The sequence below is a fragment of the Crinia signifera genome, chromosome 6 (assembly GCF_055691185.1).
Source record: "Crinia signifera chromosome 6, ASM5569118v1, whole genome shotgun sequence".
Taxonomy (NCBI): Eukaryota; Metazoa; Chordata; class Amphibia; order Anura; family Myobatrachidae; genus Crinia; species Crinia signifera.
Window position 1 is genome coordinate 58561172 of NC_139222.1, and position 27546 is coordinate 58588717.

General features: G+C 39.8%; 43 non-coding genes and 14 pseudogenes across 43 annotated transcripts; all 57 read left to right on the plus strand.

Annotated features, from left to right (window-relative positions):
- Nucleotides 1-3: 3 nt before the first annotated feature.
- Nucleotides 4-122, plus strand: LOC146015593 (5S ribosomal RNA). The gene has a single exon (XR_014448510.1). It is a non-coding gene; the product is annotated as a 5S ribosomal RNA (ribosomal RNA).
- A 345-nt stretch (nt 123-467) lies between these two features.
- LOC146010388 (5S ribosomal RNA) lies at nt 468-586 on the plus strand (annotated as a pseudogene).
- A 345-nt stretch (nt 587-931) lies between these two features.
- On the plus strand, nt 932-1050 carry LOC146012700 (5S ribosomal RNA). Its single transcript, XR_014445788.1, has one exon. It is a non-coding gene; the product is annotated as a 5S ribosomal RNA (ribosomal RNA).
- Nucleotides 1051-1395: 345 nt separating this feature from the next.
- On the plus strand, nt 1396-1514 carry LOC146012711 (5S ribosomal RNA). The gene has a single exon (XR_014445789.1). It is a non-coding gene; the product is annotated as a 5S ribosomal RNA (ribosomal RNA).
- A 345-nt stretch (nt 1515-1859) lies between these two features.
- On the plus strand, nt 1860-1978 carry LOC146016636 (5S ribosomal RNA). Its single transcript, XR_014449520.1, has one exon. It is a non-coding gene; the product is annotated as a 5S ribosomal RNA (ribosomal RNA).
- Nucleotides 1979-2323: 345 nt separating this feature from the next.
- LOC146014098 (5S ribosomal RNA) lies at nt 2324-2442 on the plus strand. Its single transcript, XR_014447054.1, has one exon. It is a non-coding gene; the product is annotated as a 5S ribosomal RNA (ribosomal RNA).
- Nucleotides 2443-2787: 345 nt separating this feature from the next.
- LOC146015833 (5S ribosomal RNA) lies at nt 2788-2906 on the plus strand. The gene has a single exon (XR_014448742.1). It is a non-coding gene; the product is annotated as a 5S ribosomal RNA (ribosomal RNA).
- A 345-nt stretch (nt 2907-3251) lies between these two features.
- On the plus strand, nt 3252-3370 carry LOC146016959 (5S ribosomal RNA). The gene has a single exon (XR_014449837.1). It is a non-coding gene; the product is annotated as a 5S ribosomal RNA (ribosomal RNA).
- Nucleotides 3371-3715: 345 nt separating this feature from the next.
- LOC146011605 (5S ribosomal RNA) lies at nt 3716-3824 on the plus strand (annotated as a pseudogene).
- A 345-nt stretch (nt 3825-4169) lies between these two features.
- On the plus strand, nt 4170-4288 carry LOC146017101 (5S ribosomal RNA). Its single transcript, XR_014449975.1, has one exon. It is a non-coding gene; the product is annotated as a 5S ribosomal RNA (ribosomal RNA).
- Nucleotides 4289-4633: 345 nt separating this feature from the next.
- Nucleotides 4634-4752, plus strand: LOC146014099 (5S ribosomal RNA). Its single transcript, XR_014447055.1, has one exon. It is a non-coding gene; the product is annotated as a 5S ribosomal RNA (ribosomal RNA).
- Nucleotides 4753-5097: 345 nt separating this feature from the next.
- LOC146014679 (5S ribosomal RNA) lies at nt 5098-5216 on the plus strand. Its single transcript, XR_014447625.1, has one exon. It is a non-coding gene; the product is annotated as a 5S ribosomal RNA (ribosomal RNA).
- A 346-nt stretch (nt 5217-5562) lies between these two features.
- Nucleotides 5563-5681, plus strand: LOC146012722 (5S ribosomal RNA). Its single transcript, XR_014445790.1, has one exon. It is a non-coding gene; the product is annotated as a 5S ribosomal RNA (ribosomal RNA).
- Nucleotides 5682-6028: 347 nt separating this feature from the next.
- On the plus strand, nt 6029-6147 carry LOC146010398 (5S ribosomal RNA; annotated as a pseudogene).
- Nucleotides 6148-6492: 345 nt separating this feature from the next.
- Nucleotides 6493-6611, plus strand: LOC146012733 (5S ribosomal RNA). The gene has a single exon (XR_014445791.1). It is a non-coding gene; the product is annotated as a 5S ribosomal RNA (ribosomal RNA).
- Nucleotides 6612-6958: 347 nt separating this feature from the next.
- On the plus strand, nt 6959-7077 carry LOC146011004 (5S ribosomal RNA; annotated as a pseudogene).
- Nucleotides 7078-7424: 347 nt separating this feature from the next.
- LOC146011065 (5S ribosomal RNA) lies at nt 7425-7543 on the plus strand (annotated as a pseudogene).
- A 346-nt stretch (nt 7544-7889) lies between these two features.
- Nucleotides 7890-8008, plus strand: LOC146017095 (5S ribosomal RNA). Its single transcript, XR_014449969.1, has one exon. It is a non-coding gene; the product is annotated as a 5S ribosomal RNA (ribosomal RNA).
- Nucleotides 8009-8353: 345 nt separating this feature from the next.
- LOC146015834 (5S ribosomal RNA) lies at nt 8354-8472 on the plus strand. Its single transcript, XR_014448743.1, has one exon. It is a non-coding gene; the product is annotated as a 5S ribosomal RNA (ribosomal RNA).
- A 345-nt stretch (nt 8473-8817) lies between these two features.
- Nucleotides 8818-8926, plus strand: LOC146011606 (5S ribosomal RNA; annotated as a pseudogene).
- A 345-nt stretch (nt 8927-9271) lies between these two features.
- LOC146011066 (5S ribosomal RNA) lies at nt 9272-9390 on the plus strand (annotated as a pseudogene).
- Nucleotides 9391-9736: 346 nt separating this feature from the next.
- On the plus strand, nt 9737-9855 carry LOC146014650 (5S ribosomal RNA). The gene has a single exon (XR_014447598.1). It is a non-coding gene; the product is annotated as a 5S ribosomal RNA (ribosomal RNA).
- Nucleotides 9856-10200: 345 nt separating this feature from the next.
- Nucleotides 10201-10319, plus strand: LOC146015835 (5S ribosomal RNA). The gene has a single exon (XR_014448744.1). It is a non-coding gene; the product is annotated as a 5S ribosomal RNA (ribosomal RNA).
- Nucleotides 10320-10664: 345 nt separating this feature from the next.
- On the plus strand, nt 10665-10773 carry LOC146011607 (5S ribosomal RNA; annotated as a pseudogene).
- Nucleotides 10774-11118: 345 nt separating this feature from the next.
- Nucleotides 11119-11237, plus strand: LOC146012745 (5S ribosomal RNA). Its single transcript, XR_014445793.1, has one exon. It is a non-coding gene; the product is annotated as a 5S ribosomal RNA (ribosomal RNA).
- Nucleotides 11238-11582: 345 nt separating this feature from the next.
- LOC146014583 (5S ribosomal RNA) lies at nt 11583-11701 on the plus strand. The gene has a single exon (XR_014447532.1). It is a non-coding gene; the product is annotated as a 5S ribosomal RNA (ribosomal RNA).
- A 799-nt stretch (nt 11702-12500) lies between these two features.
- LOC146014562 (5S ribosomal RNA) lies at nt 12501-12619 on the plus strand. The gene has a single exon (XR_014447512.1). It is a non-coding gene; the product is annotated as a 5S ribosomal RNA (ribosomal RNA).
- A 345-nt stretch (nt 12620-12964) lies between these two features.
- On the plus strand, nt 12965-13083 carry LOC146015594 (5S ribosomal RNA). The gene has a single exon (XR_014448511.1). It is a non-coding gene; the product is annotated as a 5S ribosomal RNA (ribosomal RNA).
- A 345-nt stretch (nt 13084-13428) lies between these two features.
- LOC146010389 (5S ribosomal RNA) lies at nt 13429-13547 on the plus strand (annotated as a pseudogene).
- Nucleotides 13548-13892: 345 nt separating this feature from the next.
- LOC146012756 (5S ribosomal RNA) lies at nt 13893-14011 on the plus strand. The gene has a single exon (XR_014445795.1). It is a non-coding gene; the product is annotated as a 5S ribosomal RNA (ribosomal RNA).
- A 345-nt stretch (nt 14012-14356) lies between these two features.
- On the plus strand, nt 14357-14475 carry LOC146012768 (5S ribosomal RNA). Its single transcript, XR_014445798.1, has one exon. It is a non-coding gene; the product is annotated as a 5S ribosomal RNA (ribosomal RNA).
- Nucleotides 14476-14820: 345 nt separating this feature from the next.
- LOC146017254 (5S ribosomal RNA) lies at nt 14821-14939 on the plus strand. The gene has a single exon (XR_014450126.1). It is a non-coding gene; the product is annotated as a 5S ribosomal RNA (ribosomal RNA).
- A 345-nt stretch (nt 14940-15284) lies between these two features.
- Nucleotides 15285-15403, plus strand: LOC146014110 (5S ribosomal RNA). The gene has a single exon (XR_014447065.1). It is a non-coding gene; the product is annotated as a 5S ribosomal RNA (ribosomal RNA).
- Nucleotides 15404-15748: 345 nt separating this feature from the next.
- Nucleotides 15749-15867, plus strand: LOC146015836 (5S ribosomal RNA). The gene has a single exon (XR_014448745.1). It is a non-coding gene; the product is annotated as a 5S ribosomal RNA (ribosomal RNA).
- A 345-nt stretch (nt 15868-16212) lies between these two features.
- Nucleotides 16213-16331, plus strand: LOC146016960 (5S ribosomal RNA). The gene has a single exon (XR_014449838.1). It is a non-coding gene; the product is annotated as a 5S ribosomal RNA (ribosomal RNA).
- Nucleotides 16332-16676: 345 nt separating this feature from the next.
- On the plus strand, nt 16677-16795 carry LOC146016827 (5S ribosomal RNA). The gene has a single exon (XR_014449708.1). It is a non-coding gene; the product is annotated as a 5S ribosomal RNA (ribosomal RNA).
- Nucleotides 16796-17140: 345 nt separating this feature from the next.
- On the plus strand, nt 17141-17259 carry LOC146010641 (5S ribosomal RNA; annotated as a pseudogene).
- Nucleotides 17260-17604: 345 nt separating this feature from the next.
- Nucleotides 17605-17723, plus strand: LOC146014382 (5S ribosomal RNA). Its single transcript, XR_014447336.1, has one exon. It is a non-coding gene; the product is annotated as a 5S ribosomal RNA (ribosomal RNA).
- A 345-nt stretch (nt 17724-18068) lies between these two features.
- On the plus strand, nt 18069-18187 carry LOC146012780 (5S ribosomal RNA). Its single transcript, XR_014445799.1, has one exon. It is a non-coding gene; the product is annotated as a 5S ribosomal RNA (ribosomal RNA).
- Nucleotides 18188-18532: 345 nt separating this feature from the next.
- On the plus strand, nt 18533-18651 carry LOC146014121 (5S ribosomal RNA). The gene has a single exon (XR_014447076.1). It is a non-coding gene; the product is annotated as a 5S ribosomal RNA (ribosomal RNA).
- A 345-nt stretch (nt 18652-18996) lies between these two features.
- LOC146015837 (5S ribosomal RNA) lies at nt 18997-19115 on the plus strand. The gene has a single exon (XR_014448746.1). It is a non-coding gene; the product is annotated as a 5S ribosomal RNA (ribosomal RNA).
- Nucleotides 19116-19460: 345 nt separating this feature from the next.
- LOC146012791 (5S ribosomal RNA) lies at nt 19461-19579 on the plus strand. Its single transcript, XR_014445800.1, has one exon. It is a non-coding gene; the product is annotated as a 5S ribosomal RNA (ribosomal RNA).
- A 345-nt stretch (nt 19580-19924) lies between these two features.
- Nucleotides 19925-20043, plus strand: LOC146010581 (5S ribosomal RNA; annotated as a pseudogene).
- A 345-nt stretch (nt 20044-20388) lies between these two features.
- On the plus strand, nt 20389-20507 carry LOC146010517 (5S ribosomal RNA; annotated as a pseudogene).
- A 345-nt stretch (nt 20508-20852) lies between these two features.
- LOC146012803 (5S ribosomal RNA) lies at nt 20853-20971 on the plus strand. The gene has a single exon (XR_014445806.1). It is a non-coding gene; the product is annotated as a 5S ribosomal RNA (ribosomal RNA).
- A 344-nt stretch (nt 20972-21315) lies between these two features.
- LOC146012814 (5S ribosomal RNA) lies at nt 21316-21434 on the plus strand. Its single transcript, XR_014445814.1, has one exon. It is a non-coding gene; the product is annotated as a 5S ribosomal RNA (ribosomal RNA).
- An 800-nt stretch (nt 21435-22234) lies between these two features.
- On the plus strand, nt 22235-22353 carry LOC146014563 (5S ribosomal RNA). The gene has a single exon (XR_014447513.1). It is a non-coding gene; the product is annotated as a 5S ribosomal RNA (ribosomal RNA).
- Nucleotides 22354-22699: 346 nt separating this feature from the next.
- LOC146016882 (5S ribosomal RNA) lies at nt 22700-22818 on the plus strand. Its single transcript, XR_014449763.1, has one exon. It is a non-coding gene; the product is annotated as a 5S ribosomal RNA (ribosomal RNA).
- A 344-nt stretch (nt 22819-23162) lies between these two features.
- On the plus strand, nt 23163-23281 carry LOC146015653 (5S ribosomal RNA). Its single transcript, XR_014448568.1, has one exon. It is a non-coding gene; the product is annotated as a 5S ribosomal RNA (ribosomal RNA).
- Nucleotides 23282-23626: 345 nt separating this feature from the next.
- On the plus strand, nt 23627-23745 carry LOC146012826 (5S ribosomal RNA). Its single transcript, XR_014445825.1, has one exon. It is a non-coding gene; the product is annotated as a 5S ribosomal RNA (ribosomal RNA).
- A 346-nt stretch (nt 23746-24091) lies between these two features.
- On the plus strand, nt 24092-24211 carry LOC146011783 (5S ribosomal RNA; annotated as a pseudogene).
- Nucleotides 24212-24545: 334 nt separating this feature from the next.
- On the plus strand, nt 24546-24664 carry LOC146015078 (5S ribosomal RNA). The gene has a single exon (XR_014448010.1). It is a non-coding gene; the product is annotated as a 5S ribosomal RNA (ribosomal RNA).
- Nucleotides 24665-25010: 346 nt separating this feature from the next.
- Nucleotides 25011-25129, plus strand: LOC146016884 (5S ribosomal RNA). Its single transcript, XR_014449765.1, has one exon. It is a non-coding gene; the product is annotated as a 5S ribosomal RNA (ribosomal RNA).
- Nucleotides 25130-25474: 345 nt separating this feature from the next.
- On the plus strand, nt 25475-25593 carry LOC146010399 (5S ribosomal RNA; annotated as a pseudogene).
- Nucleotides 25594-25938: 345 nt separating this feature from the next.
- LOC146012838 (5S ribosomal RNA) lies at nt 25939-26057 on the plus strand. The gene has a single exon (XR_014445835.1). It is a non-coding gene; the product is annotated as a 5S ribosomal RNA (ribosomal RNA).
- A 345-nt stretch (nt 26058-26402) lies between these two features.
- LOC146012839 (5S ribosomal RNA) lies at nt 26403-26521 on the plus strand. Its single transcript, XR_014445836.1, has one exon. It is a non-coding gene; the product is annotated as a 5S ribosomal RNA (ribosomal RNA).
- A 345-nt stretch (nt 26522-26866) lies between these two features.
- On the plus strand, nt 26867-26985 carry LOC146012840 (5S ribosomal RNA). Its single transcript, XR_014445837.1, has one exon. It is a non-coding gene; the product is annotated as a 5S ribosomal RNA (ribosomal RNA).
- The last annotated feature ends 561 nt before the right edge of the window (nt 26986-27546 follow it).

Consider the following 27546-nt stretch of genomic DNA (forward strand, 5'->3'; position numbering starts at 1 on the left):
CTCACCCACAGCCATACCACATTGGATAGGCCCAATCTCGTCTGATCTTGGAAGCTAAGCAGTGTTGGGCCTGGTTAGTACTTGGGTGGGAGACCACATGGGAACACCAGGTGCTGTAGGTTTTTTCACATTGCAGGTAAATTGTTTTTATTCTCTAGCTATTTAAATTGGAAACTTTTTCTTTTTATTGCCAGTACAGACATTTGGAAGAGGTCAAACAGACACAATAGCCATCACATAAAGACTTACCACACTGTTTAGCCCCAATTCCAACTGCTTTTGGCAGCTAAACAGTGTTGAGCCTCTTTAGTAGTTTAATTTAAGACCCCCTGCTAATATCATGTCCTGTAGGTCTTTTTACATTACCAACACATGATTTTTTTCAGTAAGCCAATACAGTTAGGAAACTTTTTTATTAGCTTACCTGGTGATAGAAGTAGAAGAGGGCAAAAAAGTGCCTGTATTTCACCTACAGCCATACCACATTGGATAGGCCCAATCTCGTCTGTTCTTGGAAACTAAGCAGTGTTGGGCCTGGTTAGTAATTGGGTGGGAGACCACATGGGAACACCAGGTGCTGTAGGTTTTTTCACATTACAGGCAAATTGTTTTTATTCTCTAGCTATTTATATTGGAAACTTTTTCTTTTTATTGCCAGCACAGACATTTGGAAGAGGTCAAACAGACACAATAGCCATCACCTATAGACTTACCACACTGTTTAGGCTCAATTCCAACTGCTTTTGGCAGCTAAACAGTGTTGAGCCTCTTTTGTAGTTTAATTTAAGACCCCCTGCTAATATCATGTCCTGTAGGTCTTTTTACATTACCAACACATGATTTTTTTCAGTAAGCCAATACAGTTAGGAAACTTTTGTATTAGCTTACCTGGTGATAGAAGTAGAAGAGGGCAAAAAAGTGGCCTTAACTCACCTACAGCCATACCACATTGGATAGGCCCAATCTCGTCTGATCTTGGAAGCTAAGCAGTGTTGGGCCTGGTTAGTACTTGGGTGGGAGACCACATGGGAACACCAGGTGCTGTAGGTTTTTTCACATTACTGGCAAATTGTTTTTATTCTCTAGCTATTTAAATAGGAAACTTTATCTTTTTATTGCCAGCACAGACATTTGGAAGAGGTCAAACAGACACAATAGCCATCACCTAAAGACATACCAAACTGTTTAGGCCCAATTCCAACTGCTTTTGGCAGCTAAACAGTGTTGAGCCTCTTTAGTAGTTTAATTTAAGACCCCCTGCTAATATCATGTCCTGTAGGTCTTTTTACATTACCAACACATGATTTTTTTCAGTAAGCCAATACAGTTAGGAAACTTTTTTATTAGCTTACCTGGTGATAGAAGTAGAAGAGGGCAAAAAAGTGCCTGTATCTCACCTACAGCCATACCACATTGGATAGGCCCAATCTCGTCTGATCTTGGAAGCTAAGCAGTGTTGGGCCTGGTTAGTACTTGGGTGGGAGACCACATGGGAACACCAGGTGCTGTAGGTTTTTTCACATTACAGGCAAATTGTTTTTATTCTCTATCTATTTAAATTGGAAACTTTTTCTTTTTATTGCCAGTACAGACATTTGGAAGAGGTCAAACAGACACAATAGCAATCACCTAAAGACTTACCACACTGTTTAGGCCCAATTCCAACTGCTTTTGGCAGCTAAACAGTGTTGAGCCTGTTTAGTAGTTTAATTTAAGACCCCCTGCTAATATCATGTCCTGTAGGTCTTTTTACATTACCAACACATGATTTTTTTAAGTAAGCCAATACAGTTAGAAAACTTTTTTATTAGCTTACCTGGTGATAGAAGTAGAAGAGGGCAAAAAAGTGCCTGTATCTCACCTACAGCCATACCACATTGGATAGGCCCAATCTCGTCTGATCGTGGAAGCTAAGCAGTGTTGGGCCTGGTTAGTACTTGGGTGGGAGACCACATGGGAACACCAGGTGCTGTAGGTTTTTTCACATTACTGGCAAATTGTTTTTATTCTCTAGCTATTTAAATTGGAAACTTTTTCTTTTTATTGCCAGTACAGACATTTGGAAGAGGTCAAACAGACACAATAGCCATCACCTAAAGACTTACCACACTGTTTAGGCTCAATTCCAACTGCTTTTGGCAGCTAAACAGTGTTGAGCCACTTTTGTAGTTTAATTTAAGACCCCCTGCTAATATCATGTCCTGTAGGTCTTTTTACATTACCAACACATGATTTTTTTCAGTAAGCCAATACAGTTAGGAAACTTTTGTATTAGCTTACCTGGTGATAGAAGTAGAAGAGGGCAAAAAAATGCCTGTATCTCACCTACAGCCATACCACATTGGATAGGCCCAATCTCGTCTGATCTTGGAAGCTAAGCAGTGTTGGGCCTGGTTAGTACTTGGGTGGGAGACCACCTGGGAACACCAGGTGCTGTAGGTTTTTTCACATTACCGGCAAATTGTTTTTATTCTCTAGCTATTTATATTGGAAACTTTTTCTTTTTATTGCCAGCACAGACATTTGGAAGAGGTCAAACAGACACACTAGCCATCACCTAAAGACTTACCACACTGTTTAGGCTCAATTCCAACTGCTTTTGGCAGCTAAACAGTGTTGAGCCTCTTTTGTAGTTTAATTTAAGACCCCCTGCTAATATCATGTCCTGTAGGTCTTTTTACATTACCAACACATGATTTTTTTCAGTAAGCCAATACAGTTAGGAAACTTTTGTATTAGCTTACCTGGTGATAGAAGTAGAAGAGGGCAAAAAAGTGCCTGTATCTCACCTACAGCCATACCACATTGGATAGGCCCAATCTCGTCTGATCTTGGAAGCTAAGCAGTGTTGGGCCTAGTTAGTACTTGGGTGGGAGACCACATGGGAACACCAGGTGCTGTAGGTTTTTTCACATTACAGGCAAATTGTTTTTATTCTCTAGCTATTTAAATTGGAAACTTTTTCTTTTTATTGCCAGCACAGACATTTGGAAGAGGTCAAACAGACACAATAGCCATCACCTAAAGACTTACCACACTGTTTAGGCTCAATTCCAACTGCTTTTTGCAGCTAAACAGTGTTGAGCCTCTTTTGTAGTTTAATTTAAGACCCCCTGCTAATATCATGTCCTGTAGGTCTTTTTACATTACCAACACATGATTTTTTTCAGTAAGCCAATACAGTTAGGAAACTTTTGTATTATCTTACCTGGTGATAGAAGTAGAAGAGGGCAAAAAAGTGCTTGTATCTCACCTACAGCCATACCACATTGGATAGGCCCAATCTCGTCTGATCTTGGAAGCTAAGCAGTGTTGGGCCTGGTTAGTACTTGGGTGGGAGACCACATGGCAACACCAGGTGCTGTAGGTTTTTTCACATTACTGGCAAATTGTTTTTATTCTCTAGCTATTTAAATTGGAAACTTTTTCTTTTTATTGCCAGTACAGACATTTGGAAGAGGTCAAACAGACACAATAGCCATCACCTAAAGACTTACCACTCTGTTTAGGCCCAATTCCAACTGCTTTTGGCAGCTAAACAGTGTTGAGCCTCTTTAGTAGTTTAATTTAAGACCCCCTGCTAATATGTTGTCCTGTAGGTCTTTTTACATTACCAACACATGATTTTTTTCAGTAAGCCAATACAGTTAGGAAACTTTTTTATTAGCTTACCTGGTGATAGAAGTAGAAGAGGGCAAACAAGTGCTTTTAACTCACCTACAGCCATACCACATTGGATAGGCCTGATCTTGGAAGCTAAGCAGTGTTGGTCCTGGTTAGTACTTGGGTGGGAGACCACATGGGAACACCAGGTGCTGTAGGTTTTTTCACATTACAGGCAAATTGTTTTTATTCTCTAGCTATTTAAATTGGAAACTTTTTCTTTTTATTGCCAGTACAAACATTTGGAAGAGGTCAAACAGACACAATAGCCATCACCTAAAGACTTACCACACTGTTTAGGCCCAATTCCAACTGCTTTTGGCAGCTAAACAGTGTTGAGCCTCTTTAGTAGTTTAATTTAAGACCCCCTGCTAATATCATGTCCTGTAGGTCTTTTTACATTACCAACACATGATTTTTTTCAGTAAGCCAATACAGTTAGGAAACTTTTTTATTAGCTTACCTGGTGATAGAAGTAGAAGAGGGCAATAAAGTGCTTTTAACTCACCTACAGCCATACCACATTGGATAGGCCCAATCTTGTGTGATCTTGGAAGCTAAGCAGTGTTGGGCCTGGTTAGTACTTGGGTGGGAGACCACATGGGAACACCAGGTGCTGTAGGTTTTTTCACATTACTGGCAAATTGTTTTTATTCTCTAGCTATTTAAATTGGAAACTTTTTCTTTTTATTGCCAGCACAGACATTTGGAAGAGGTCAAACAGACACAATAGCCATCACCTAAAGACTTACCACACTGTTTAGGCCCAATTCCAACTGCTTTTGGCAGCTAAACAGTGTTGAGCCTCTTTAGTAGTTTAATTTAAGACCCCCTGCTAATATCATGTCCTGTAGGTCTTTTTACATTACCAACACATGATTTTTTTCAGTAAGCCAATACAGTTAGGAAACTTTTTTATTAGCTTACCTGGTGATAGAAGTAGAAGAGGGCAAAAAAGTGCCTGTATCTCACTTACAGCCATACCACATTGGATAGGCCCAATCTCGTCTGATCTTGGAAGCTAAGCAGTGTTGGGCCTGGTTAGTACTTGGGTGGGAGACCACCTGGGAACACCAGGTGCTGTAGGTTTTTTCACATTACAGGCAAATTGTTTTTATTCTCTAGCTATTTAAATTGGAAACTTTTTCTTTTTATTGCCAGTACAGACATTTGGAAGAGGTCAAACAGACACAATAGCCATCAACTAAAGACTTACCACACTGTTTAGGCCCAATTCCAACTGCTTTTGGCAGCTAAACAGTGTTGAGCCTCTTTAGTAGTTTAATTTAAGACGCCCTGCTAATATCATGTCCTGTAGGTCTTTTTACATTACCAACACATGATTTTTTTCAGTAAGCCAATACAGTTAGGAAACTTTTGTATTAGCTTACCTGGTGATAGAAGTAGAAGAGGGCAAAAAAGTGAATTTAACTCACCTACAGCCATACCACATTGGATAGGCTCAATCTCGTCTGATCTTGGAAGCTAAGCAGTGTTGGGCCTGGTTAGTACTTGGGTGGGAGACCACATGGGAACACCAGGTGCTGTAGGTTTTTTCACATTACTGGCAAATTGTTTTTATTCTCTAGCTATTTAAATTGGAAACTTTTTCTTTTTATTGCCAGCACAGACATTTGGAAAAGGTCAAACAGACACAATAGCCATCACCTAAAGACTTACCACACTGTTTAGGCCCAATTCCAACTGCTTTTGGCAGCTAAACAGTGTTGAGCCTCTTTAGTAGTTTAATTTAAGACCCCCTGCTAATATCATGTCCTGTAGGTCTTTTAACATTACCAACACATGATTTTTTTTCAGTAAGCCAATACAGTTAGGAAACTTTTTTATTAGCTTACCTGGTGATAGAAGTAGAAGAGGGCAAAAAAGTGCCTGTATCTCACCTACAGCCATACCACATTGGATAGGCCCAATCTCGTCTGATCTTGGAAGCTAAGCAGTGTTGGGCCTGGTTAGTACTTGGGTGGGAGACCACATGGGAACACCAGGTGCTGTAGGTTTTTTCACATTACAGGCTAATTGTTTTTATTCTCTAGCTATTTAAATTGGAAACTTTTTTTCTTTTTATTGCCAGTACAGACATTTGGAAGAGGTCAAACAGACACAATAGCCATCACATAAAGACTTACCACACTGTTTAGGCGCAATTCCAACTGCTTTTGGCAGCTAAACAGTGTTGAGCCTCTTTAGTAGTTTAATTTAAGACCCCCTGCTAATATCATGTCCTGTAGGTCTTTTTACATTACCAACACATGATTTTTTTCAGTAAGCCAATACAGTTAGGAAACTTTTTTATTAGCTTACCTGGTGATAGAAGTAGAAGAGGGCAAAAAAGTGCCTGTATTTCACCTACAGCCATACCACATTGGATAGGCCCAATCTCGTCTGTTCTTGGAAGCTAAGCAGTGTTGGGCCTGGTTAGTAATTGGGTGGGAGACCACATGGGAACACCAGGTGCTGTAGGTTTTTTCACATTACAGGCAAATTGTTTTTATTTTCTAGCTATTTATATTGGAAACTTTTTCTTTTTATTGCCAGCACAGACATTTGGAAGAGGTCAAACAGACACAATAGCCATCACCTAAAGACTTACCACACTGTTTAGGCTCAATTCCAACTGCTTTTGGCAGCTAAACAGTGTTGAGCCTCTTTTGTAGTTTAATTTAAGACCCCCTGCTAATATCATGTCCTGTAGGTCTTTTTACATTACCAACACATGATTTTTTTCAGTAAGCCAATACAGTTAGGAAACTTTTGTATTAGCTTACCTGGTAATAGAAGTAGAAGAGGGCAAAAAAGTGGATTTAACTCACCTACAGCCATACCACATTGGATAGGCCCAATCTCGTCTGATCTTGGAAGCTAAGCAGTGTTGGGCCTGGTTAGTACTTGGGTGGGAGACCACATGGGAACACCAGGTGCTGTAGGTTTTTTCACATTACTGGCAAATTGTTTTTATTCTCTAGCTATTTAAATTGGAAACTTTTTCTTTTTATTGCCAGCACAGACATTTGGAAGAGGTCAAACAGACACACTAGCCATCACCTAAAGACTTACCACACTGTTTAGGCCCAATTCCAACTGCTTTTGGCAGCTAAACAGTGTTGAGCCTCTTTAGTAGTTTAATTTAAGACCCCCTGCTAATATCATGTCCTGTAGGTCTTTTTACATTACCAACACATGATTTTTTTTTCAGTAAGCCAATACAGTTAGGAAACTTTTTTATTAGCTTACCTGGTGATAGAAGTAGAAGAGGGCAAAAAAGTGCCTGTATCTCACCTACAGCCATACCACATTGGATAGGCCCAATCTCGTCTGATCTTGGAAGCTAAGCAGTGTTCGGCCTGGTTAGTAATTGGGTGGGAGACCACATGGGAACACCAGGTGCTGTAGGTTTTTTCACATTACAGGCAAATTGTTTTTATTCTCTAGCTATTTAAATTGGAAACTTTTTTTCTTTTTATTGCCAGTACAGACATTTGGAAGAGGTCAAACAGACACAATAGCCATCACATAAAGACTTACCACACTGTTTAGGCCCAATTCCAACTGCTTTTGGCAGCTAAACAGTGTTGAGCCTCTTTAGTAGTTTAATTTAAGACCCCCTGCTAATATCATGTCCTGTAGGTCTTTTTACATTACCAACACATGATTTTTTTCAGTAAGCCAATACAGTTAGGAAACTTTTTTATTAGCTTACCTGGTGATAGAAGTAGAAGAGGGCAAAAAAGTGCCTGTATTTCAACTACAGCCATACCACATTGGATAGGCCCAATCTCGTCTGTTCTTGGAAGCTAAGCAGTGTTGGGCCTGGTTAGTAATTGGGTGGGAGACCACATGGGAACACCAGGTGCTGTAGGTTTTTTCACATTACAGGCAAATTGTTTTTATTCTCTAGCTATTTATATTGGAAACTTTTTCTTTTTATTGCCAGCACAGACATTTGGAAGAGGTCAAACAGACACAATAGCCATCACCTAAAGACTTGACACACTGTTTAGGCCCAATTCCAACTGCTTTTGGCAGCTAAACAGTGTTGAGCCTGTTTAGTAGTTTAATTTAAGACCCCCTGCTAATATCATGTCCTGTAGGTCTTTTTACATTACCAACACATGATTTTTTTTAAGTAAGCCAATACAGTTAGGAAACTTTTTTATTAGCTTACCTGGTGATAGAAGTAGAAGAGGGCAAAAAAGTGCCTGTATCTCACCTACAGCCATACCACATTGGATAGGCCCAATTTCGTCTGATCTTGGAAGCTAAGCAGTGTTGGGCCTGGTTAGTACTTGGGTGGGAGACCACCTGGGAACACCAAGTGCTGTAGGTTTTTTCACATTACTGGCAAATTGTTTTTATTCTCTAGCTATTTAAATTGGAAACTTTTTCTTTTTATTGCCAATACAGACATTTGGAAGAGGTCAACCAGACATAATAGCCATCACCTAAAGACTTACCACACTGTTTAGGCCCAATTCCAACTGCTTTTGGCAGCTAAACAGTGTTGAGCCTCTTTTGTAGTTTAATTTAAGACCCCCTGCTAATATCATGTCCTGTAGGTCTTTTTACATTACCAACACATGATTTTTTTCAGTAAGCCAATACAGTTAGGAAACTTTTTTATTAGCTTACCTTGTGATAGAAGTAGAAGAGGGCAAAAAAGTGCCTGTATCTCACCTACAGCCATACCACATTGGATAGGCCCAATCTCGTCTGATCTTGGAAGCTAAGCAGTGTTGGGCCTAGTTAGTACTTGGGTGGGAGACCACATGGGAACACCAGGTGCTGTAGGTTTTTTCACATTACAGGCAAATTGTTTTTATTCTCTAGCTATTTAAATTGGAAACTTTTTCTTTTTATTGCCAGCACAGACATTTGGAAGAGGTCAAACAGACACAATAGCCATCACCTAAAGACTTACCACACTGTTTAGGCTCAATTCCAACTGCTTTTTTCAGCTAAACAGTGTTGAGCCTCTTTTGTAGTTTAATTTAAGACCCCCTGCTAATATCATGTCCTGTAGGTCTTTTTACATTACCAACACATGATTTTTTTCAGTAAGCCAATACAGTTAGGAAACTTTTGTATTAGCTTACCTGGTGATAGAAGTAGAAGAGGGCAAACAAGTGCTTTTAACTCACCTACAGCCATACCACATTGGATAGGCCTGATCTTGGAAGCTAAGCAGTGTTGGTCCTGGTTAGTACTTGGGTGGGAGACCACATGGGAACACCAGGTGCTGTAGGTTTTTTCACATTACTGGCAAATTGTTTTTATTCTCTAGCTATTTAAATTGGAAACTTTTTCTTTTTATTGCCAGTACAGACATTTGGAAGAGGTCAAACAGACACAATAGCCATCACCTAAAGACTTACCACACTGTTTAGGCCCAATTCCAACTGCTTTTGGCAGCTAAACAGTGTTGAGCCTCTTTAGTAGTTTAATTTAAGACCCCCTGCTAATATCATGTCCTGTAGGTCTTTTTACATTACCAACACATGATTTTTTTCAGTAAGCCAATACAGTTAGGAAACTTTTTTATTAGCTTACCTTGTGATAGAAGTAGAAGAGGGCAAAAAAGTGCCTGTATTTCAACTACAGCCATACCACATTGGATAGGCCCAATCTCGTCTGTTCTTGGAAGCTAAGCAGTGTTGGGCCTGGTTAGTAATTGGGTGGGAGACCACATGGGAACACCAGGTGCTGTAGGTTTTTTCACATTACAGGCAAATTGTTTTTATTCTCTAGCTATTTATATTGGAAACTTTTTCTTTTTATTGCCAGCACAGACATTTGGAAGAGGTCAAACAGACACAATAGCCATCACCTAAAGACTTACCACACTGTTTAGGCCCAATTCCAACTGCTTTTGGCAGCTAAACAGTGTTGAGCCTGTTTAGTAGTTTAATTTAAGACCCCCTGCTAATATCATGTCCTGTAGGTCTTTTTACATTACCAACACATGATTTTTTTTAAGTAAGCCAATACAGTTAGGAAACTTTTTTATTAGCTTACCTGGTGATAGAAGTAGAAGAGGGCAAAAAAGTGCCTGTATCTCACCTACAGCCATACCACATTGGATAGGCCCAATTTCGTCTGATCTTGGAAGCTAAGCAGTGTTGGGCCTGGTTAGTACTTGGGTGGGAGACCACCTGGGAACACCAGGTGCTGTAGGTTTTTTCACATTACTGGCAAATTGTTTTTATTCTCTAGCTATTTAAATTGGAAACTTTTTCTTTTTATTGCCAATACAGACATTTGGAAGAGGTCAACCAGACATAATAGCCATCACCTAAAGACTTACCACACTGTTTAGGCCCAATTCCAACTGCTTTTGGCAGCTAAACAGTGTTGAGCCTCTTTTGTAGTTTAATTTAAGACCCCCTGCTAATATCATGTCCTGTAGGTCTTTTTACATTACCAACACATGATTTTTTTCAGTAAGCCAATACAGTTAGGAAACTTTTTTATTAGCTTACCTTGTGATAGAAGTAGAAGAGGGCAAAAAAGTGCCTGTATCTCACCTACAGCCATACCACATTGGATAGGCCCAATCTCGTCTGATCTTGGAAGCTAAGCAGTGTTGGGCCTAGTTAGTACTTGGGTGGGAGACCACATGGGAACACCAGGTGCTGTAGGTTTTTTCACATTACAGGCAAATTGTTTTTATTCTCTAGCTATTTAAATTGGAAACTTTTTCTTTTTATTGCCAGCACAGACATTTGGAAGAGGTCAAACAGACACAATAGCCATCACCTAAAGACTTACCACACTGTTTAGGCTCAATTCCAACTGCTTTTTTCAGCTAAACAGTGTTGAGCCTCTTTTGTAGTTTAATTTAAGACCCCCTGCTAATATCATGTCCTGTAGGTCTTTTTACATTACCAACACATGATTTTTTTCAGTAAGCCAATACAGTTAGGAAACTTTTGTATTAGCTTACCTGGTGATAGAAGTAGAAGAGGGCAAACAAGTGCTTTTAACTCACCTACAGCCATACCACATTGGATAGGCCTGATCTTGGAAGCTAAGCAGTGTTGGTCCTGGTTAGTACTTGGGTGGGAGACCACATGGGAACACCAGGTGCTGTAGGTTTTTTCACATTACTGGCAAATTGTTTTTATTCTCTAGCTATTTAAATTGGAAACTTTTTCTTTTTATTGCCAGTACAGACATTTGGAAGAGGTCAAACAGACACAATAGCCATCACCTAAAGACTTACCACACTGTTTAGGCCCAATTCCAACTGCTTTTGGCAGCTAAACAGTGTTGAGCCTCTTTAGTAGTTTAATTTAAGACCCCCTGCTAATATCATGTCCTGTAGGTCTTTTTACATTACCAACACATGATTTTTTTCAGTAAGCCAATACAGTTAGGAAACTTTTTTATTAGCTTACCTTGTGATAGAAGTAGAAGAGGGCAAAAAAGTGCCTGTATCTCACCTACAGCCATACCACATTGGATAGGCCCAATCTCGTCTGATCTTGGAAGCTAAGCAGTGTTGGGCCTGGTTAGTACTTGGGTGGGAGACCACATGGGAACACCAGGTGCTGTAGGTTTTTTCACATTACAGGCAAATTGTTTTTATTCTCTAGCTATTTAAATTGGAAACTTTTTCTTTTTATTGCCAGTACAGACATTTGGAAGAGGTCAAACAGACACAATAGCCATCACCTAAAGACTTACCACACTGTTTAGGCCCAATTCCAACTGCTTTTGGCAGCTAAACAGTGTTGAGCCTGTTTAGTAGTTTAATTTAAGACCCCCTGCTAATATCATGTCCTGTAGGTCTTTTTACATTACCAACACATGATTTTTTTCAGTAAGCCAATACAGTTAGGAAACTTTTGTATTAGCTTACCTGGTGATAGAAATAGAAGAGGGCAAAAAAGTGCTTTTAACTCACCTACAGCCATACCACATTGGATAGGCCCAATCTCGTGTGATCTTGGAAGCTAAGCAGTGTTGGGCCTGGTTAGTACTTGGGTGGGAGACCACCTGGGAACACCAGGTGCTGTAGGTTTTTTCACATTACTGGCAAATTGTTTTTATTCTCTAGCTATTAAAATTGGAAACTTTTTCTTTTTATTGCCAGTACAGACATTTGGAAGAGGTCAAACAGGCACAATAGCCATCACCTAAAGACTTACCACACTGTTTAGGCCCAATTCCAACTGCTTTTGGCAGCTAAACAGTGTTGAGCCTCTTTAGTAGTTTAATTTAAGAACCCCTGCTAATATCATGTCCTGTAGGTCTTTTTACATTACCAACACATGATTTTTTTCAGTAATCCAATACAGTTAGGAAACTTTTTTATTAGCTTACCTGGTGATAGAAGTAGAAGAGGGCAAAAAAGTGCCTGTGTCTCACTTACAGCCATACCACATTGGATAGGCCCAATCTCGTCTGATCTTGGAAGCTAAGCAGTGTTGGGCCTGGTTAGTACTTGGGTGGGAGACCACCTGGGTGCTGTAGGTTTTTTCACATTACTGGCAAATTGTTTTTATTCTCTAGCTATTTAAATTGGAAACTTTTTCTTTTTATTGCCAGCACAGACATTTGGAAGAGGTCAAACAGACACAATAGCCATCACCTAAAGACTTACCACACTGTTTAGGCTCAATTCCAACTGTTTTGGCAGCTAAACAGTGTTGAGCCTCTTTTGTAGTTTAATTTAAGACCCCCTGCTAATATCATGTCCTGTAGGTCTTTTTACATTACCAACACATGATTTTTTTCAGTAAGCCAATACAGTTAGGAAACCTTTGTATTAGCTTACCTGGTGATAGAAGTAGAAGAGGGCAAAAAAGTGCTTTTAACTCACCTACAGCCATACCACAATGGATAGGCCCAATCTCGTCTGATCTTGGAAGCTAAGCAGTGTTGGGCCTGGTTAGTACTTGGGTGGGAGACCACATGGGAACACCAGGTGCTGTAGGTTTTTTCACATTACTGGCAAATTGTTTTTATTCTCTAGCTATTTAAATTGGAAACTTTTTCTTTTTATTGCCAGTACAGACATTTGGAAGAGGTCAAACAGACACAATAGCCATCACCTAAAGACTTACCACACTGTTTAGGCCCAATTCCAACTGCTTTTGGCAGCTAAACAGTGTTGAGCCTGTTTAGTAGTTTAATTTAAGACCCCCTGCTAATATCATGTCCTGTAGGTCTTTTTACATTACCAACACATGATTTTTTTCAGTAATCCAATACAGTTAGGAAACTTTTTTATTAGCTTACCTGGTGATAGAAGTAGAAGAGGGCAAAAAAGTGCCTGTATCTCACCCACAGCCATACCACATTGGATAGGCCCAATCTCGTCTGATCTTGGAAGCTAAGCAGTGTTGGGCCTGGTTAGTACTTGGGTGGGAGACCACATGGGAACACCAGGTGCTGTAGGTTTTTTCACATTGCAGGTAAATTGTTTTTATTCTCTAGCTATTTAAATTGGAAACTTTTTCTTTTTATTGCCAGTACAGACATTTGGAAGAGGTCAAACAGACACAATAGCCATCACATAAAGACTTACCACACTGTTTAGGCCCAATTCTAACTGCTTTTGGCAGCTAAACAGTGTTGAGCCTCTTTAGTAGTTTAATTTAAGACCCCCTGCTAATATCATGTCCTGTAGGTCTTTTTACATTACCAACACATGATTTTTTTCAGTAAGCCAATACAGTTAGGAAACTTTTTTATTAGCTTACCTGGTGATAGAAGTAGAAGAGGGCAAAAAAGTGCCTGTATTTCACCTACAGCCATACCACATTGGATAGGCCCAATCTCGTCTGTTCTTGGAAACTAAGCAGTGTTGGGCCTGGTTAGTAATTGGGTGGGAGACCACATGGGAACACCAGGTGCTGTAGGTTTTTTCACATTACAGGCAAATTGTTTTTATTCTCTAGCTATTTATATTGGAAACTTTTTCTTTTTATTGCCAGCACAGACATTTGGAAGAGGTCAAACAGACACAATAGCCATCACCTATAGACTTACCACACTGTTTAGGCTCAATTCCAACTGCTTTTGGCAGCTAAACAGTGTTGAGCCTCTTTTGTAGTTTAATTTAAGACCCCCTGCTAATATCATGTCCTGTAGGTCTTTTTACATTACCAACACATGATTTTTTTCAGTAAGCCAATACAGTTAGGAAACTTTTGTATTAGCTTACCTGGTGATAGAAGTAGAAGAGGGCAAAAAAGTGGCCTTAACTCACCTACAGCCATACCACATTGGATAGGCCCAATCTCGTCTGATCTTGGAAGCTAAGCAGTGTTGGGCCTGGTTAGTACTTGGGTGGGAGACCACATGGGAACACCAGGTGCTGTAGGTTTTTTCACATTACTGGCAAATTGTTTTTATTCTCTAGCTATTTAAATAGGAAACTTTATCTTTTTATTGCCAGCACAGACATTTGGAAGAGGTCAAACAGACACAATAGCCATCACCTAAAGACATACCAAACTGTTTAGGCCCAATTCCAACTGCTTTTGGCAGCTAAACAGTGTTGAGCCTCTTTAGTAGTTTAATTTAAGACCCCCTGCTAATATCATGTCCTGTAGGTCTTTTTACATTACCAACACATGATTTTTTTCAGTAAGCCAATACAGTTAGGAAACTTTTTTATTAGCTTACCTGGTGATAGAAGTAGAAGAGGGCAAAAAAGTGCCTGTATCTCACCTACAGCCATACCACATTGGATAGGCCCAATCTCGTCTGATCTTGGAAGCTAAGCAGTGTTGGGCCTGGTTAGTACTTGGGTGGGAGACCACATGGGAACACCAGGTGCTGTAGGTTTTTTCACATTACAGGCAAATTGTTTTTATTCTCTATCTATTTAAATTGGAAACTTTTTCTTTTTATTGCCAGTACAGACATTTGAAAGAGGTCAAACAGACACAATAGCAATCACCTAAAGACTTACCACACTGTTTAGGCCCAATTCCAACTGCTTTTGGCAGCTAAACAGTGTTGAGCCTGTTTAGTAGTTTAATTTAAGACCCCCTGCTAATATCATGTCCTGTAGGTCTTTTTACATTACCAACACATGATTTTTTTAAGTAAGCCAATACAGTTAGAAAACTTTTTTATTAGATTACCTGGTGATAGAAGTAGAAGAGGGCAAAAAAGTGCCTGTATCTCACCTACAGCCATACCACATTGGATAGGCCCAATCTCGTCTGATCGTGGAAGCTAAGCAGTGTTGGGCCTGGTTAGTACTTGGGTGGGAGACCACATGGGAGCACCAGGTGCTGTAGGTTTTTTCACATTACTGGCAAATTGTTTTTATTCTCTAGCTATTTAAATTGGAAACTTTTTCTTTTTATTGCCAGTACAGACATTTGGAAGAGGTCAAACAGACACAATAGCCATCACCTAAAGACTTACCACACTGTTTAGGCTCAATTCCAACTGCTTTTGGCAGCTAAACAGTGTTGAGCCACTTTTGTAGTTTAATTTAAGACCCCCTGCTAATATCATGTCCTGTAGGTCTTTTTACATTACCAACACATGATTTTTTTCAGTAAGCCAATACAGTTAGAAAACTTTTGTATTAGCTTACCTGGTGATAGAAGTAGAAGAGGGCAAAAAAATGCCTGTATCTCACCTACAGCCATACCACATTGGATAGGCCCAATCTCGTCTGATCTTGGAAGCTAAGCAGTGTTGGGCCTGGTTAGTACTTGGGTGGGAGACCACCTGGGAACACCAGGTGCTGTAGGTTTTTTCACATTACCGGCAAATTGTTTTTATTCTCTAGCTATTTATATTGGAAACTTTTTCTTTTTATTGCCAGCACAGACATTTGGAAGAGGTCAAACAGACACACTAGCCATCACCTAAAGACTTACCACACTGTTTAGGCTCAATTCCAACTGCTTTTGGCAGCTAAACAGTGTTGAGCCTCTTTTGTAGTTTAATTTAAGACCCCCTGCTAATATCATGTCCTGTAGGTCTTTTTACATTACCAACACATGATTTTTTTCAGTAAGCCAATACAGTTAGGAAACTTTTGTATTAGCTTACCTGGTGATAGAAGTAGAAGAGGGCAAAAAAGTGCCTGTATCTCACCTACAGCCATACCACATTGGATAGGCCCAATCTCGTCTGATCTTGGAAGCTAAGCAGTGTTGGGCCTAGTTAGTACTTGGGTGGGAGACCACATGGGAACACCAGGTGCTGTAGGTTTTTTCACATTACAGGCAAATTGTTTTTATTCTCCAGCTATTTAAATTGGAAACTTTTTCTTTTTATTGCCAGCACAGACATTTGGAAGAGGTCAAACAGACACAATAGCCATCACCTAAAGACTTACCACACTGTTTAGGCTCAATTCCAACTGCTTTTTGCAGCTAAACAGTGTTGAGCCTCTTTTGTAGTTTAATTTAAGACCCCCTGCTAATATCATGTCCTGTAGGTCTTTTTACATTACCAACACATGATTTTTTTCAGTAAGCCAATACAGTTAGGAAACTTTTGTATTAGCTTACCTGGTGATAGAAGTAGAAGAGGGCAAAAAAGTGCTTGTATCTCACCTACAGCCATACCACATTGGATAGGCCCAATCTCGTCTGATCTTGGAAGCTAAGCAGTGTTGGGCCTGGTTAGTACTTGGGTGGGAGACCACATGGCAACACCAGGTGCTGTAGGTTTTTTCACATTACTGGCAAATTGTTTTTATTCTCTAGCTATTTAAATTGGAAACTTTTTCTTTTTATTGCCAGTACAGACATTTGGAAGAGGTCAAACAGACACAATAGCCATCACCTAAAGACTTACCACTCTGTTTAGGCCCAATTCCAACTGCTTTTGGCAGCTAAACAGTGTTGAGCCTCTTTAGTAGTTTAATTTAAGACCCCCTGCTAATATGTTGTCCTGTAGGTCTTTTTACATTACCAACACATGATTTTTTTCAGTAAGCCAATACAGTTAGGAAACTTTTTTATTAGCTTACCTGGTGATAGAAGTAGAAGAGGGCAAAAAAGTGCCTGTATCTCACCCACAGCCATACCACATTGGATAGGCCCAATCTCGTCTGATCTTGGAAGCTAAGCAGTGTTGGGCTTGGTTAGTACTTGGGTGGGAGACCACATGGGAACACCAGGTGCTGTAGGTTTTTTCACATTGCAGGTAAATTGTTTTTATTCTCTAGCTATTTAAATTGGAAACTTTTTCTTTTTATTGCCAGTACAGACATTTGGAAGAGGTCAAACAGACACAATAGCCATCACATAAAGACTTACCACACTGTTTAGGCCCAATTCCAACTGCTTTTGGCAGCTAAACAGTGTTGAGCCTCTTTAGTAGTTTAATTTAAGACCCCCTGCTAATATCATGTCCTGTAGGTCTTTTTACATTACCAACACATGATTTTTTTCAGTAAGCCAATACAGTTAGGAAACTTTTTTATTAGCTTACCTGGTGATAGCAGTAGAAGAGGGCAAAAAAGTGCCTGTATTTCACCTACAGCCATACCACATTGGATAGGCCCAATCTCGTCTGATCTTGGAAGCTAAGCAGTGTTGGGCCTGGTTAGTTATTGGGTGGGAGACCACATGGGAACACCAGGTGCTGTAGGTTTTTTCACATTACTGGCAAATTGTTTTTATTCTCTAGCTATTTATATTGGAAACTTTTTCTTTTTATTGCCAGCACAGACATTTGGAAGAGGTCAAACAGACACAATAGCCATCACCTAAAGACTTACCACACTGTTTAGGCTCAATTCCAACTGCTTTTGGCAGCTAAACAGTGTTGAGCCTCTTTTGTAGTTTAATTTAAGACCCCCTGCTAATATCATGTCCTGTAGGTCTTCTTACATTACCAACACATGATTTTTTTCAGTAAGCCAATACAGTTAGGAAACTTTTGTATTAGCTTACCTGGTGATAGAAGTAGAAGAGGGCAAAAAAGTGGCTTTAACTCACCTACAGCCATACCACATTGGATAGGCCCAATCTCGTCTGATCTTGGAAGCTAAGCAGTGTTGGGCCTGGTTAGTACTTGAGTGGGAGACCACATGGGAACACCAGGTGCTGTAGGTTTTTTCACATTACTGGCAAATTGTTTTTATTCTCTAGCTATTTAAATAGGAAACTTTATCTTTTTATTGCCAGCACAGACATTTGGAAGAGGTCAAACAGACACAATAGCCATCACCTAAAGACATACCAAACTGTTTAGGCCCAATTCCAACTGCTTTTGGCAGCTAAGTAGTATTGAGCCTCTTTAGTAGTTTAATTTAAGACCCCCTGCTAATATCATGTCCTGTAGGTCTTTTTACATTACCAACACATGATTTTTTTCAGTAAGCCAATACAGTTAGGAAACTTTTTTATTAGCTTACCTGGTGATAGAAGTAGAAGAGGGCAAAAAAGTGCCTGTATCTCACCTACAGCCATACCACATTGGATAGGCCCAATCTCGTCTGATCTTGGAAGCTAAGCAGTGTTGGGCCTGGTTAGTACTTGGGTGGGAGACCACATGGGAACACCAGGTGCTGTAGGTTTTTTCACATTACTGGCAAATTGTTTTTATTCTCTAGCTATTTAAATTGGAAACTTTTTCTTTTTATTGCCAGCACAGACATTTTGAAGAGGTCAAACAGACGCAATAGCCATCACCTAAAGACTTACCACACTGTTTAGGCTCAATTCCAACTGCTTTTGGCAGCTAAACAGTGTTGAGCCACTTTTGTAGTTTAATTTAAGACCCCCTGCTAATATCATGTCCTGTAGGTCTTTTTACATTACCAACACATGATTTTTTTCAGTAAGCCAATACAGTTAGGAAACTTTTGTATTAGCTTACCTGGTGATAGAAGTAGAAGAGGGCAAAAAAATGCCTGTATCTCACCTACAGCCATACCACATTGGATAGGCCCAATCTCGTCTGATCTTGGAAGCTAAGCAGTGTTGGGCCTGGTTAGTACTTGGGTGGGAGACCACCTGGGAACACCAGGTGCTGTAGGTTTTTTCACATTACCGGCAAATTGTTTTTATTCTCTAGCTATTTATATTGGAAACTTTTTCTTTTTATTGCCAGCACAGACATTTGGAAGAGGTCAAACAGACACACTAGCCATCACCTAAAGACTTACCACACTGTTTAGGCTCAATTCCAACTGCTTTTGGCAGCTAAACAGTGTTGAGCCTCTTTTGTAGTTTAATTTAAGACCCCCTGCTAATATCATGTCCTGTAGGTCTTTTTACATTACCAACACATGATTTTTTTCAGTAAGCCAATACAGTTAGGAAACTTTTTTATTAGCTTACCTTGTGATAGAAGTAGAAGAGGGCAAAAAAGTGCCTGTGCCTCACCTACAGCCATACCACATTGGATAGGCCCAATCTCGTCTGATCTTGGAAGCTAAGCAGTGTTGGGCCTAGTTAGTACTTGGGTGGGAGACCACATGGGAACACCAGGTGCTGTAGGTTTTTTCACATTACAGGCAAATTGTTTTTATTCTCTAGCTATTTAAATTGGAAACTTTTTCTTTTTATTGCCAGCACAGACATTTGGAAGAGGTCAAACAGACACAATAGCCATCACCTAAAGACTTACCACACTGTTTAGGCCCAATTCCAACTGCTTTTTGCAGCTAAACAGTGTTGAGCCTCTTTTGTAGTTTAATTTAAGACCCCCTGCTAATATCATGTCCTGTAGGTCTTTTTACATTACCAACACATGATTTTTTTCAGTAAGCCAATACAGTTAGGAAACTTTTGTATTAGCTTACCTGGTGATAGAAGTAGAAGAGGGCAAAAAAGTGCTTTTAACTCACCTACAGCCATACCACATTGGATAGGCCCAATCTCGTCTGATCTTGGAAGCTAAGCAGTGTTGGGCCTGGTTAGTACTTGGGTGGGAGACCACATGGGAACACCAGGTGCTGTAGGTTTTTTCACATTACTGGCAAATTGTTTTTATTCTCTAGCTATTTAAATTGGAAACTTTTTCTTTTTATTGCCAGTACAGACATTTGGAAGAGGTCAAACAGACATAATAGCCATCACCTAAAGACTTACCACACTGTTTAGGCCCAATTCCAACTGCTTTTGGCAGCTAAACAGTGTTGAGCCTCTTTAGTAGTTTAATTTAAGACCCCCTGCTAATATCATGTCCTGTAGGTCTTTTTACATTACCAACACATGATTTTTTTCAGTAAGCCAATACAGTTAGGAAACTTTTCTATTAGCTTACCTGGTGATAGAAGTAGAAGAGGGCAAAAAAGTGCCTGTATCTCGCCCACAGCCATACCACATTGGATAGGCCCAATCTCGTCTGATCTTGGAAGCTAAGCAGTGTTGGGCCTGGTTAGTACTTGGGTGGGAGACCACATGGAAACACCAGGTGCTGTAGGTTTTTTCACATTACAGGCAAATTGTTTTTATTCTCTAGCTATTTAAATTGGAAACTTTTTCTTTTTATTGCCAGTACAGACATTTGGAAGAGGTCAAACAGACACAATAGCCATCACCTAAAGACTTACCACACTGTTTAGGCTCAATTCCAACTGCTTTTGGCAGCTAAACAGTGTTGAGCCTCTTTTGTAGTTTAATTTAAGACCCCCTGCTAATATCATGTCCTGTAGGTCTTTTTACATTACCAACACATGATTTTTTTCAGTAAGCCAATACAGTTAGGAAACTTTTTTATTAGCTTACCTGGTGATAGAAGTAGAAGAGGGCAAAAAAGTGCCAGTATCTCACCTACAACCATACCACATTGGATAGGCCCAATCTCGTCTGATCTTGGAAGCTAAGCAGTGTTGGGCCTGGTTAGTATTTGTGTGGGAGACCACCTGGGAACACCAGGTGCTGTAGGTTTTTTCACATTACTGGCAAATTGTTTTTATTCTCTAGCTATTTAAATTGGAAACTTTTTCTTTTTATTGCCAGCACAGACATTTGGAAGAGGTCAAACAGACACAATAGCCATCACCTAAAGACTTACCACACTGTTTAGGCTCAATTCCAACTGCTTTTGGCAGCTAAACAGTGTTGAGCCTCTTTTGTAGTTTAATTTAAGACCCCCTGCTAATATCATGTCCTGTAGGTCTTTTTACATTACCAACACATGATTTTTTTCAGTAAGCCAATACAGTTAGGAAACTTTTGTATTAGCTTACCTGGTGATAGAAGTAGAAGAGGGCAAAAAAGTGCTTTTAACTCACCTACAGCCATACCACATTGGATAGGCCCAATCTCGTCTGATCTTGGAAGCTAAGCAGTGTTGGGCCTGGTTAGTACTTGGGTGGGAGACCACATGGGAACACCAGGTGCTGTAGGTTTTTCACATTACTGGCAAATTGTTTTTATTCTCTAGCTATTTAAATTGGAAACTTTTTCTTTTTATTGCCAGTACAGACATTTGGAAGAGGTCAAACAGACACAATAGCCATCACCTAAAGACTTACCACACTGTTTAGGCCCAATTCCAACTGCTTTTGGCAGCTAAACAGTGTTGATCCTCTTTAGTAGTTTAATTTAAGACCCCCTGCTAATATCATGTCCTGTAGGTCTTTTTACATTACCAACACATGATTTTTTTCAGTAAGCCAATAAAGTTAGGAAACTTTTTTATTAGCTTACCTGGTGATAGAAGTAGAAGAGGGCAAAAAAGTGCCTTTGACTCACCTACAGCCATACCACATTGGATAGGCCCAATCTCGTCTGATCTTGGAAGCTAAGCAGTGTTGGGCCTGGTTAGTACTTGGGTGGGAGACCACATGGGAACACCAGGTGCTGTAGGTTTTTTCACATTACTGGCAAATTGTTTTTATTCTCTAGCTATTTAAATAGGAAACTTTATCTTTTTATTGCCAGCACAGACATTTGGAAGAGGTCAAACAGACACAATAGCCATCACCTAAAGACTTACCACACTGTTTAGGCCCAATTCCAACTGCTTTTGGCAGCTAAACAGTGTTGAGCCTGTTTAGTAGTTTAATTTAAGACCCCCTGCTAATATCATGTCCTGTAGGTCTTTTTACATTACCAACACATGATTTTTTTTAAGTAAGCCAATACAGTTAGGAAACTTTTTTATTAGCTTACCTGGTGATAGAAGTAGAAGAGGGCAAAAAAGTGCCTGTATCTCACCTACCGCCATACCACATTGGATAGGCCCAATCTCGTCTGATCTTGGAAGCTAAGCAGTGTTGGGCCTGGTTAGTACTTGGGTGGGAGACCACCTGGGTGCTGTAGGTTTTTTCACATTACTGGCAAATTGTTTTTATTCTCTAGCTATTTAAATTGGAAACTTTTTCTTTTTATTGCCAGCACAGACATTTGGAAGAGGTCAAACAGACACAATAGCCATCACCTAAAGACTTACCACACTGTTTAGGCTCAATTCCAACTGTTTTGGCAGCTAAACAGTGTTGAGCCTCTTTTGTAGTTTAATTTAAGACCCCCTGCTAATATCATGTCCTGTAGGTCTTTTTACATTACCAACACATGATTTTTTTCAGTAAGCCAATACAGTTAGGAAACCTTTGTATTAGCTTACCTGGTGATAGAAGTAGAAGAGGGCAAAAAAGTGCTTTTAACTCACCTACAGCCATACCACAATGGATAGGCCCAATCTCGTCTGATCTTGGAAGCTAAGCAGTGTTGGGCCTGGTTAGTACTTGGGTGGGAGACCACATGGGAACACCAGGTGCTGTAGGTTTTTTCACATTACTGGCAAATTGTTTTTATTCTCTAGCTATTTAAATTGGAAACTTTTTCTTTTTATTGCCAGTACAGACATTTGGAAGAGGTCAAACAGACACAATAGCCATCACCTAAAGACTTACCACACTGTTTAGGCCCAATTCCAACTGCTTTTGGCAGCTAAACAGTGTTGAGCCTGTTTAGTAGTTTAATTTAAGACCCCCTGCTAATATCATGTCCTGTAGGTCTTTTTACATTACCAACACATGATTTTTTTTAAGTAAGCCAATACAGTTAGGAAACTTTTTTATTAGCTTACCTGGTGATAAAAGTAGAAGAGGGCAAAAAAGTGCCTGTATCTCACCTACAGCCATACCACGTTGGATAGGACCAATCTCGTCTGATCTTGGAAGCTAAGCATTGTTGGGCCTGGTTAGTACTTGGGTGGGAGACCACCTGGGAACACCAGGTGCTGTAGGTTTTTTCACATTACAGGCAAATTGTTTTTATTCTCTAGCTATTTAAATTGGAAACTTTTTCTTTTTATTGCCAGCACAGACATTTGGAAGAGGTCAAACAGACACAATAGCCATCACCTAAAGACTTACCACACTGTTTAGGCTCAATTCCAACTGTTTTGGCAGCTAAACAGTGTTGAGCCTCTTTTGTAGTTTAATTTAAGACCCCCTGCTAATATCATGTCCTGTAGGTCTTTTTACATTACCAACACATGATTTTTTTCAGTAAGCCAATACAGTTAGGAAACTTTTTTATTAGCTTACCTGGTGATAGAAGTAGAAGAGGGCAAAAAAGTGCCTGTATCTCACCTACAGCCATACCACATTGGATAGGCCCAATCTCGTCTGTTCTTGGAAGCTAAGCAGTGTTGGGCCTGGTTAGTACTTGGGTGGGAGACCACATGGGAACACCAGGTGCTGTAGGTTTTTTCACATTACTGGCAAATTGTTTTTATTCTCTAGCTATTTATATTGGAAACTTTTTCTTTTTATTGCCAGTACAGACATTTGGAAGAGGTCAAACAGACACAATAGCCATCACCTAAAGACTTACCACACTGTTTAGGCCCAATTCCAACTGCTTTTGGCAGCTAAACAGTGTTGATCCTCTTTAGTAGTTTAATTTAAGACCCCCTGCTAATATCATGTCCTGTAGGTCTTTTTACATTACCAACACATGATTTTTTTCAGTAAGCCAATAAAGTTAGGAAACTTTTTTATTTGCTTACCTGGTGATAGAAGTAGAAGAGGGCAAAAAAGTGCCTTTGACTCACCTACAGCCATACCACATTGGATAGGCCCAATCTCGTCTGATCTTGGAAGCTAAGCAGTGTTGGGCCTGGTTAGTACTTGGGTGGGAGACCACATGGGAACACCAGGTGCTGTAGGTTTTTTCACATTACTGGCAAATTGTTTTTATTCTCTAGCTATTTAAATAGGAAACTTTATCTTTTTATTGCCAGCACAGACATTTGGAAGAGGTCAAACAGACACAATAGCCATCACCTAAAGACTTACCACACTGTTTAGGCCCAATTCCAACTGCTTTTGGCAGCTAAACAGTGTTGAGCCTGTTTAGTAGTTTAATTTAAGACCCCCTGCTAATATCATGTCCTGTAGGTCTTTTTACATTACCAACACATGATTTTTTTTAAGTAAGCCAATACAGTTAGGAAACTTTTTTATTAGCTTACCTGGTGATAGAAGTAGAAGAGGGCAAAAAAGTGCCTGTATCTCACCTGCAGCCATACCACATTGGATAGGCCCAATCTCGTCTGATCTTGGAAGCTAAGCAGTGTTGGGCCTGGTTAGTACTTGGGTGGGAGACCACCTGGGTGCTGTAGGTTTTTTCACATTACTGGCAAATTGTTTTTATTCTCTAGCTATTTAATTTGGAAACTTTTTCTTTTTATTGCCAGCACAGACATTTGGAAGAGGTCAAACAGACACAATAGCCATCACCTAAAGACTTACCACACTGTTTAGGCTCAATTCCAACTGTTTTGGCAGCTAAACAGTGTTGAGCCTCTTTTGTAGTTTAATTTAAGACCCCCTGCTAATATCATGTCCTGTAGGTCTTTTTACATTACCAACACATGATTTTTTTCAGTAAGCCAATACAGTTAGGAAACTTTTGTATTAGCTTACTTGGTGATAGAAGTAGAAGAGGGCAAAAAAGTGCTTTTTACTCACCTACAGCCATACCACATTGGAAAGGCCCAATCTCGTCTGTTCTTGGAAGCTAAGCAGTGTTGGGCCTGGTTAGTACTTGGGTGGGAGACCACATGGGAACACCAGGTGCTGTAGGTTTTTTCACATTACTGGCAAATTGTTTTTATTCTCTAGCTATTTAAATTGGAAACTTTTTCTTTTTATTGCCAGTACAGACATTTGGAAGAGGTCAAACAGACACAATAGCCATCACCTAAAGACTTACCACACTGTTTAGGCCCAATTCCAACTGCTTTTGGCAGCTAAACAGTGTTGAGCCTGTTTAGTAGTTTAATTTAAGACCCCCTGCTAATATCATGTCCTGTAGGTCTTTTTACATTACCAACACATGATTTTTTTTAAGTAAGCCAATACAGTTAGGAAACTTTTTTATTAGCTTACCTGGTGATAGAAGTAGAAGAGGGCAAAAAAGTGCCTGTATCTCACCTACAGCCATACCACGTTGGATAGGACCAATCTCGTCTGATCTTGGAAGCTAAGCATTGTTGGGCCTGGTTAGTACTTGGGTGGGAGACCACCTGGGAACACCAGGTGCTGTAGGTTTTTTCACATTACTGGCAAATTGTTTTTATTCTCTAGCTATTTAAATTGGAAACTTTTTCTTTTTATTGCCACCACAGACATTTGGAAGAGGTCAAACAGACACAATAGCCATCACCTAAAGACTTACCACACTGTTTAGGCTCAATTCCAACTGCTTTTGGCAGCTAAACAGTGTTGATCCTCTTTAGTAGTTTAATTTAAGACCCCCTGCTAATATCATGTCCTGTAGGTCTTTTTACATTACCAACACATGATTTTTTTCAGTAAGCCAATACAGTTAGGAAACTTTTTTATTAGCTTACCTGGTGATAGAAGTAGAAGAGGGCAAAAAAGTGCCTGTATCTCACCTACAGCCATACCACATTGGATAGGCCCAATCTCGTCTGTTCTTGGAAGCTAAGCAGTGTTGGGCCTGGTTAGTAATTGGGTGGGAGACCACATGGGAACACCAGGTGCTGTAGGTTTTTTCACATTACAGGCAAATTGTTTTTATTCTCTAGCTATTTATATTGGAAACTTTTTCTTTTTATTGCCAGCACAGACATTTGGAAGAGGTCAAACAGACACAATAGCCATCACCTAAAGACTTACCACACTGTTTAGGCTCAATTCCAACTGCTTTTGGCAGCTAAACAGTGTTGAGCCTCTTTTGTAGTTTAATTTAAGACCCCCTGCTAATATCATGTCCTGTAGGTCTTTTTACATTACCAACACATGATTTTTTTCAGTAAGCCAATACAGTTAGGAAACTTTTGTATTAGCTTACCTGGTGATAGAAGTAGAAGAGGGCAAAAAAGTGGCTTTAACTCACCTACAGCCATACCACATTGGATAGGCCCAATCTCGTCTGATCTTGGAAGCTAAGCAGTGTTGGGCCTGGTTAGTACTTGGGTGGGAGACCACATGGGAACACCAGGTGCTGTAGGTTTTTTCACATTACTGGCAAATTGTTTTTATTCTCTAGCTATTTAAATTGGAAACTTTTTCTTTTTATTGCCAGCACAGACATTTGGAAGAGGTCAAACAGACACAATAGCCATCACCTAAAGACTTACCACACTGTTTAGGCTCAATTCCAACTGCTTTTGGCAGCTAAACAGTGTTGAGCCTCTTTTGTAGTTTAATTTAAGACCCCCTGCTAATATCATGTCCTGTAGGTCTTTTTACATTACCAACACATGATTTTTTTCAGTAAGCCAATACAGTTAGGAAACTTTTGTATTAGCTTACCTGGTGATAGAAGTAGAAGAGGGCAAAAAAGTGCTTTTAACTCACCTACAGCCATACCACATTGGATAGGCCCAATCTCGTCTGATCTTGGAAGCTAAGCAGTGTTGGGCCTGGTTAGTACTTGGGTGGGAGACCACATGGGAACACCAGGTGCTGTAGGTTTTTTCACATTACTGGCAAATTGTTTTTATTCTCTAGCTATTTAAATTGGAAACTTTTTCTTTTTATTGCCAGTACAGACATTTGGAAGAGGTCAAACAGACACAATAGCCATCACCTAAAGACTTACCACACTGTTTAGGCCCAATTCCAACTGCTTTTGGCAGCTAAACAGTGTTGATCCTCTTTAGTAGTTTAATTTAAGACCCCCTGCTAATATCATGTCCTGTAGGTCTTTTTACATTACCAACACATGATTTTTTTCAGTAAGCCAATAAAGTTAGGAAACTTTTTTATTAGCTTACCTGGTGATAGAAGTAGAAGAGGGCAAAAAAGTGCCTTTGACTCACCTACAGCCATACCACATTGGATAGGCCCAATCTCGTCTGATCTTGGAAGCTAAGCAGTGTTGGGCCTGGTTAGTACTTGGGTGGGAGACCACATGGGAACACCAGGTGCTGTAGGTTTTTTCACATTACTGGCAAATTGTTTTTATTCTCTAGCTATTTAAATAGGAAACTTTATCTTTTTATTGCCAGCACAAACATTTGGAAGAGGTCAAACAGACACAATAGCCATCACCTAAAGACTTACCACACTGTTTAGGCCCAATTCCAACTGCTTTTGGCAGCTAAACAGTGTTGAGCCTGTTTAGTAGTTTAATTTAAGACCCCCTGCTAATATCATGTCCTGTAGGTCTTTTTACATTACCAACACATGATTTTTTTTAAGTAAGCCAATACAGTTAGGAAACTTTTTTATTAGCTTACCTGGTGATAGAAGTAGAAGAGGGCAAAAAAGTGCCTGTATCTCACCTACCGCCATACCACATTGGATAGGCCCAATCTCGTCTGATCTTGGAAGCTAAGCAGTGTTGGGCCTGGTTAGTACTTGGGTGGGAGACCACCTGGGTGCTGTAGGTTTTATCACATTACTGGCAAATTGTTTTTATTCTCTAGCTATTTAAATTGGAAACTTTTTCTTTTTATTGCCAGCACAGACATTTGGAAGAGGTCAAACAGACACAA